Here is an 8725-nt window from a genome sequence, read left to right as displayed (position 1 = left end):
ATATTTGTCTGCTCATCTGGTTTTTTCACATGCTGAAAACTGAGTATTCTCATTGCTACTTTGTTTATACTGAGTGTTCTGAAACATGGGATTTGAGGGAAAAGAGGCCCTCAACTCCCATCTACTGTTGCCAGAGACTGAGGTCCAAACAGGGTCACTGCTTTGTAATCCTCAAGAGGGTTGCAGTTCTATAAACACCAATTAGATCCTAAGTTGTTTCCTGCAATGCGAACGCCCAGTTTGACTGCAGCATTGTGATCTCAAGTCATTGCCATGACAATCTCAGCGATGACTTTAACTTGATAAAGTAGGGTAGATTCTGAAGAGGTTTGAATCCATGTTCAGGCAGCTTTCTGGGGCGGAGAGCAGGCTTTTGGTCAGGCTGGCATGCCCTACGCATCTTGTGTACAATTCAGATGGTTTTGAGAGCTGGCAAAAATGATCAGGAAAGATGGAGGGAGCAAAAGCTGGGTGTAATTACCCCTGGTGTCCCAAAGGGCCCAAGCCACTAAGTAGAACTACAGTGCTTGGTCTCCATCTGGAAAATCAAGGGAATTAATTGCATGATGACACCTAGCTTCAGATAGCATATTCCCCAATGAGGCAGCCTTCTTCCACTGAAGAATACATTCCAGCACTTGTGCAGCAGTCTGCAAAACAAGTGGGCATCTTGGTGCAGGAAATCTGGAGCTGGAGTTCAAGCTGCTTTCTAAATGATTCTGGAGTTCTGTTCTTATCTGTATTGTGACTATCTGTTCATAGAATCTGAAAATGAGGGTGGAACGGGACCTCAAGAGGTCATAGAGTCCAACCTCCTGCTCAAAGCAGGACCATCCCCAACAGGATCAGCCTGGGCTTTGTAGAACCGGGCCTTAGAAACCTCCAAGGATGGAAATTCCACCACCATCGCTAGGTAACCCATTCCAATGCTTCAGCACCCTCCTAGTAAGTTTTTCCTAGTATCCAACCTAAACCTCCCTTGCAACTTGAGACCATTGATCCTTGTTCTGTCATTTCTTACTACTGAGAACAGTCTAGCTCTATCCTATTTGGAACCACTCTTCAGTTAAAGACTTCTATTAAATCCCCCCCTCAGTCTTGCTCTTCTGCAGACTAAATAAGCCCAGTTCCCTCAGCCTCTCCTCGTCATGTGCCGCAGCCCCCTCACCATTTTCATTGTCCTCTACTGAACTATCCAACTTGTTGACATCCTTTCTATAGTGGAAGACCAAAACTCAACACAGTATTCCAGATGTGGCCTCACCATTGCTGAACAGAGGGGAATAATTAATTACTTCCCTTGACCTGCCAGCAACATTCATACTAATGCAGCCCAGTATGTCTTTAGGCTTCTTGACCAGGACACATTGTTGACTCGCATCCAGCTGATCATTCACTTTAACCCCAAATCCTCTTCTGCAGAGCTGCTGCTTAGCCAGGTCATCCCTAATCTGTACCAGTATGTGGGATTCTTGTGTCTTAAGTGCAGGACTTTGCACTTGTCCTTGCTGAACCTCATGAGATTTCTTTTGGCCCAATGCTCCAATTTTGTCTCGGTCACTCTGAATCCTAGCCCTTCTCCCATCTTGGCGTCATCAGCAAACTTGCTCAGGGTGTAATCCATCCAGATCCCAAACCATCTTCCAGATCATTAATGAAGATATTGAACAAAACCAGCCCTAGGGCCAACCCCTGGGGCACTTGACTTGATACCAGCTGCCAACTAGACCTTGAGCCATTGATCACTACCTGGTGAGCCCAACAATCCAGCCAGCTTTCTATCCACTTTACAATCTAGTCATTAAGCCTGTGCAAAGCAGCTAGTATTCACTTTGGATTCGGCCAATTCAGGGGACAGTGATTTGATTCAGTGATTCGAATCACTGTCCCAAATTGATCTGGCCACAGCCGAATTGGCTAAATCTCCAAATTGGCCCCATATCCTGCCCACTCTCAGTGGCTGCCCCACCTGCTCTCCTGGCTCTTCTTTTAAAAAAAAAAAAAAAAAAGCCCTGACTCATCACCTCCTGCCTAGCAGGGGGCAATCCCCGCTGCCCCAGTGCCCCATGCTGCATGGGGGGTTCTGCCACAAGCCTCCCGAGGCCACTGCAGCAGCTGGTGAGTGGTTTTTTTGGTGTTTGGGGGTTTTTTTTGTTTTTGTTTTTTTAAGGGCTTGAAGCTGTGGCTGGGTGGGGCAGCCATGGGGGGGCTGAGAGAGCGGTTGGGGGGGCTCATGGCAGAGCCCCCATGCAGTGTGGGCAGTGGGGGCAGCAGGGATCCCACACACACACACCTGGCAGCAGCCAGTGAGGCCAGGCTTTATTTTTCAAAGAGCCAGGAGCTGGGGCAGCCAAGGTGGGGGGGGGCACTCAGGGGGGCTGAGGGGATGGGGCCTGGCTGGGGTCCCCCGATGGTCCCCCCCCATCCTTCCTCCATCCCCCACTCCTACTTACCAGCACAGAGTCCAGGTCCAGTGCCCTGCTGCAGCCAGTGGGGACTGCCTGAATCACAGAAGCTCTCCAAATCTTTTCTGAATTGATTCAGAGAGCTTCAAATCCATTCAGACCTTTTCATTGGTCTCCTGATATGATTCAGATTCAGCGATTCGGCCACCAAATTGGGCCAAATCTCCTCCAGATTGAATCAGGACTCGAAACTTCACACAGCCCTACTATTCATCCAACCCATACTTCCTCAGTTTGCTTGCAAGATTGCTGTGGAAGACTGTCAGAAGCCTTGCTAAAATCAAAGTATATTATGTCCACTGTTTTCCCACATCCACAGAGCCATTCATCTCATCATAGAAGGCAACCAGGTTGCTAAGGCATGACTTACCCTTGATGAATCTATGCTGACTGTTCCTGAACACACTTTTCCAAGTGCTTAGAAACTATAGATTCATACATTCATAGATGTAGGGTCAGAAGGGACCCAAGTAGATCACCAAGTCTGACCCTCTGCCCTGGGCAGGAGAGAAAACTGGGTTCATATGACCCCAGCTAGGTAACTGTCAAGCTTCCTCTTAAAGACCCCCCAGGGTAGGAGCCAGCACCACGTCCCTTGGAAGTTGGTTCCAGATCCTAGCCGCCCTGACCATGAAGTAGTGTCTTATAATGTCTAGCCTGAACCTACTCAATCAACTTATGGCTGTTATTCCTTGTTGCTCCAGGAGGTGCTTGGGGGAACAGGGTCTCTCCCATTCCCCACTGGCCCCCCTAGTAAGCTTGTAGATGGCCACCAGGTCCCCCCTCAGCCCTCTCTTATGAGGGCTAGACAGGTTCAGGTCCTGTAGCCTTTCCTCGTAGGGCCTGCCCTGCTGTCCCTGGATCATGCAAGTGGCCCTCCTCTGGACCCTCTTGATGCTGGCCACGTCCCTCCTGAAGTGTGGCGCCCAGAACTGGATGCAGTACTCCAGCTGCAGCCTGACCAGTGCCGCATAGAGGGGGAGGATCACCTCCTTGGCCCTGCTTGAGATGCATCTGTGGATGCATGGCAAGGTCCTGTTGCCTTACTGACATTGGTGGCCCATGTTTATTCTGGAATCAATGACTCCAAGATCTCTTTCTGCCACTGTGCTTTTGAGAAGGGAGTTCCTTGAGGACCTGCTACATGATTTTTCTGGGGACTGAGGTGAGGCTTACTGGTCTGTAGTTCCCTGGATCCTCCTTCCATTTCTTAAAGATGGGCACTATATTTGTCCTTTTCCGGTTGTCTGGGGCCTCCCCTGATCACCGCAAGTTTTCAACGATAGTGGCCAGTGGCTCTGCAATCACATCAGCCAACTTTCTCAGCACCCTTGGATGCATTGCATTCAGCCCCGTGGACTTGTACACATCCAGCTTTCCTAAATAGTCCCTAACCTGCTATTTCACTACTGAGGGCTGCTCAGTACAGTAGTCTGGGAGCTGACCTTGCCTGTGTAGTTCGAGGTAAAAAAGGCATCGAGTACTTCAGCATTTTCCTCCTCATCTGTCATGGGTTGCCTCCCCATTCAGTAAGGAATGCACACTTTCCCTGACCTTCCTCTTGTTGCTAACATACTTGTAGGTTCTTGTACCCTTCATGTCCCTTGCTAGCTGCAACTCCAATTGCATTTTGGCCTTCCTGATTACATCCCTTCATGCCCAAGAAATATTTTTATACTCCTCCTTTTTCATCTGGCCAGGCTTCCACTTCTTCTAAGCTTCCTTTTTGTGTTTAAGTTCACCAAAGAGTTCTCTGCTAAGCCAGCTGGTCACCGGCCACATTTGCTAGCCTTCCTCCATAGTGGGATGGTTTGTTCCTGCACACCCAGTAAGGTTTCTTTAAAGTACAACCAGAGCTCCTAGACCCCTTTCCCCCTCCGACTGGCCTCCCAGGGGATCCTGCAAATCAAAGTCTGTTTTGCTGAAGTCTGGGGTCTGTATTCTGCTGCTCTCCTTCCTTCCTTTTTGTCAGGATCCTGAACGTGATCATCTCATGGTCACTGCCACTCAAGTTGCTATCCAATTCTACATTCCCCACTAAGTCTTCCCTGTTTGTGAGCATCAGGTCAAGAAGAGCACAGCCCCTAGTTGGCCTTTCCAGCACTTGCACCAGAAAGTTGTCCCTAACACTCTCCAAAAACTTCCTGGATTGCCTGTGCTCTTCTGTATTGCCCTCCCAGCAGATCTCAGGGTGATTGAAGTCCCCCATGAGAACCAGGGCCTGTAATTGGGAAACTTCCACTAATTGTCTGAAGAAAGCCCCACCTACCTCATCCTCTTGGTTTGGTGGTCTATAACAGACACCCACCACAACATGACCCTCATTGCTCTCCCCTCTAACCTTAACCCAGATATTTTCAACATGCCTCTCTACAGTTTCATACTTCAGGTCTGAGCTGTCATACAACTCTTTTACATAAAGAGCAACTCCTCCCCCTCTTCTCCCTTTCCTGTTCTTCCTGAACAGTTTGTACCTATCCATGATGGTGCTCCAGTCATGCAAGCTCCCACCAAGTCTGTTATTCCACTCACACCATAATTCTGTGACTATGCGAGGATTTCCAATTCTTCCTGCTTGTTCTGCAGGCTCCATGTATTCATGTACATGGATGTGAAGTAACTAGCAGATTGCCCTACTTTCTCAGAAAGAATGAGGAGGCCTCCCCTGTTGCCCTTCCTCTTCGTGCTTCCTCCAGGTCTCCTGCTTCCCCACTTACCTTGGGGCTTTGGTCTCCATCTCCTGGCAAATCTAGTTTAAAGCCCTCTTTCACTAAGTTAGCGAGCCTGTCTGCAAAGATGCTCTTCCTTCTCTTTGTCAGGTGGATCCCTTCTCTTCCTAGCAATCTTCTTCTTGGAACAACATCCCGTGGTTGAAGAAGTTGAATCCTTGCTGGTGACACCACCTGCACAGCCATGCATTGATCCGTAGAATGCCATGGCCCTTCCCCCTGTGCCCCTGCTCCTTCACACTTGCACCCAGAGCCCTGTTGTCACCCTTAGTTTGGTCAGTGTCATTCCTGGCAGTATCATTGGTGCCCACATGGATGAGCAGCATAGGGTAGTAGTCAGGTGGTTGGACAAGTCTCTGTAATCTTTCTGTGGTATCTCAGATCCGGGCTCCAGGCAAGCAGCAGACTTCCCAGGACAACAGATCAGGCTGCAGATGGATCCCTCCATCCCCTGCAGACTGGAGTCTCCAACCACCACTGCCCATTGTTACGTCTTTGTGGCAGTGGTCTCAAGTACACCTCCTGTCTTAGCTCCTCATGCCAAGTACAGGCAAGGCATTGGAGGTAAGTCCTCTGAGACAGCTGAAAGTTGGTTGTTTTTGTCACGGGGATTGATGATTTTGTCCAAAAGCAATTTGGTCTGAGCCTACGAACTGCATGAATGAAAGAAGTGTCTGCCTTGGTGAGTAATACCAGATCCAACAAGTAAGACCAATGTTGCTTCACTTTACCTAGACTCAGCATTGTAGCTGAACCAGCTTGGACACCTCCACCATTGTGGCGTGAACTAGCTTGGCCACTCCCCACAAGTTCAGACTGGGAGCCTGGATTTAAAATCAGCAGAAAGAGGAGCAAGATCAGCCCAATCTCAGAAACCAACTGAGTTAACGTGTTTGCCTTGCTGATGACTTGCCTGTAGCTCTTATCTCCTAAGTATCAGAGCAGCCTTGTTCTAAACTGCATCTGATGAAGGGAGCTTCGGCCCATACACACGCTTGTGCACGCACGCACACACGCACGCACACACACACACGTTAGTCTATGAGATGCAAATCTTTCCTGCTTTCTACTAGGCTGCAATTGCCTGTTGCAGCAGCTCCTCAAGGAGAGAGAGCATTCAGTCACTATCCAAAATGCCTCCTGACACCCCCCGCCCCCCGAAAACCTCTCATAGTTCAACTGTTGCCTCTGTTTCCTTCCTGCAGCTGACCAGCCCAGGTGAGATCCCTGCAGGTAAAAGTCCTGCAGCCTGTTAAGTTTGGCATGTTAGTAACTTTTCCCTGGCATCTCCTACTGGTCCACACACAGTCCTTGCAATCTTACCAAGCCCCTGCTCTGAGCATCACACTGTCTGCAGTAAAGAGAAAGACACATGTGTCCCCCTCTGTGGCAGTGTAAAGAGCTGGGAATATTGGAGTTCAATTGCAGCCCTACTAGCTGGTTGCCTCTGCAAAATCCCTAGCTTCAGCTTCTTTGTCTTTCCAGGGGCTAGTGCTGACCTCCCAGGGGCATGGCATGAGGCTTCAGATTTTGTGCTTGAAGGTGATCTGTTAGCACACAGGAGTAGCTTAGATTTGCCTGGCACGATGCAGCAGGATTCAAGCCCTGTCCACCTTGGCGGTAGCGCACAAAGACAGGATGATAACCCGCCCCCAGGATGGTTGCCAGTGTGCCAGGAAAGCAAGCAGGAGGCGCTGGTGGTGGCTGCTCTTTGCAGCAGGCAGATAAAAGCGAAGCACGGCTCCTCACATGGTTCCCATACATGTGTTGGAAGTAAGCGGGAGATAGCCTGCTGGTGGTGAGCAGTGATCTGTGTCCGCCCAGGGCGGGGAGCAGCCAAACAGGGTTGGGGGGAAAACAGGAGTTTGGCCGTGAGCCAAAAGAGATACCACTTGTTATCACAGGCCTCTTGTGAGAGGAAGTGCTAGCATCGGCCATCTCCTGTCAGAAATAAAGCAGGCAGAATACGCTGCCCAGGCTGGGGGCGCGTGGGCAGGGGGTGAAGGCACACGACAAGCATTGGTAGCCAATCAACAGGAAGACCAGCCGACCACAGTAGCCCCTGTCTGAAGTTCATGGGGCTGGCTGGTAGGCACTGAGGAGGTGTCTATGTGATGAGCTGCAGGACTACATCAGTGACTTGCATTTGGCTTTTTTTTTTTTAATTTCTTGTCTCAGGCCAAATCTGCCAAAGAGGTTCCTAATTCTGTTGACTGAGGGAAAAAAAAGAGATAAAACTAAGAGCTGGCATTTTCCAAGGGTGTCTTTAGTCTAAAAGGGTTGAGAACCACTGCTGTAACCTCACCTTGTCTGCTGAGGAGTCACACAGGCTGTTTCTGGCCATGGGGCTTGGAATAGGGAAGTCACTAGGACAGACCCAGAGTAAAAGCTCTTGTACCACCCAAAAGCTCAGCACCTGGCCAGGGGCAGCTGGGTCTGGGGTGCTGCTGCTGCTAAACTGTGCTGTATCGTACAACCCTTACCCCCCCCACCGCCGTTCCCCAGCCTTGTCTGTGGCATAGTTCTGTCCTGGCTGAAGTTGTTGTATCCCTCGTGCTTCCAAACCTCTTAACAATGCCTTAGGGTGGAAGGAACAAATCCCAGTTCCAGGCAGAGGTAGAGACCTGGCTGGCGCTCTTCCTGCTGGAAGGTGGAGGGTCCTAGCTACTGGGTTTGGAGTTGAGGTTGCTTTATCTAGAACGCATAGATCCTTGCAGCCCCTTCAAGTGAGTAGTGATTCTGGTCCCCGCGGGATGCTTTGCAGTCAAGTGGTGACATTGATGCGTGGTTGGAACACAGTACAGCGTGAGCGCTGCACATTTATCCACAAAGAGGTACGGACCCCTCTGCAGATGAGGTGCACTGAATCCACAGATTTCCAGCCCTGCGGGCAGAGAAGCTGTGACTGGGGATCCACACAGGTGAGTTAAAGAATTATATTGACCAAATCTGAGTCCATCTGTGATGCCCCAATCCCTTTGAGAGAGGCAACCATCAGCCTACCCCTTCCAGGTCCTACTGAGGTTTGCTGATCCCTGACAGTGCTGTTAGCTACATTAGCCTATGCCTTTTCTTCCTCCTCCTCCTCCTCATCACTGATGTGTGAGTGGTGTCCCTCTATCCATCTGTGCCTGAGCTTAACCCCTGCAGACCTGTAGCTTGAGGCAGGTCAGAGATGCCTGATGGAGCCGTATCAGTGGCATCGAGGTATCTATTGGCAGACAGTCAAGTGTGGAAAGCTCTGTCAGAGTTTCCACTGCCAGGGCTCTGGAGAGTCTCTCCAGCACTCCCCTCCAAGGAGCTGTTCTATTTAAGGCACTCATGGCAATAAGAGTTTTTGGAAAGTCAGCCATCAGGGCTATGCCAAGCTTGATATGGGAAGCCTTGTTTGGCTCCTCCTTTATCTCGGTAGTTGCTCCTCTGGCTGCTCCCCCGTGCACATATGCGCTGGTATAATCAGTGTAGACACGTCACTGCTACGACTCCCCATGCCCCCCACACCTCGCCTCCTCTCCTCTCTCTGATTGATGA

Source organism: Crocodylus porosus, unplaced genomic scaffold (assembly GCF_001723895.1).
Source record: "Crocodylus porosus isolate Cpor-Errol unplaced genomic scaffold, CroPor_comp1, whole genome shotgun sequence".
NCBI lineage: Eukaryota > Metazoa > Chordata > Crocodylia > Crocodylidae > Crocodylus > Crocodylus porosus.
Note: the sequence above shows the minus strand (reverse complement) of the source record.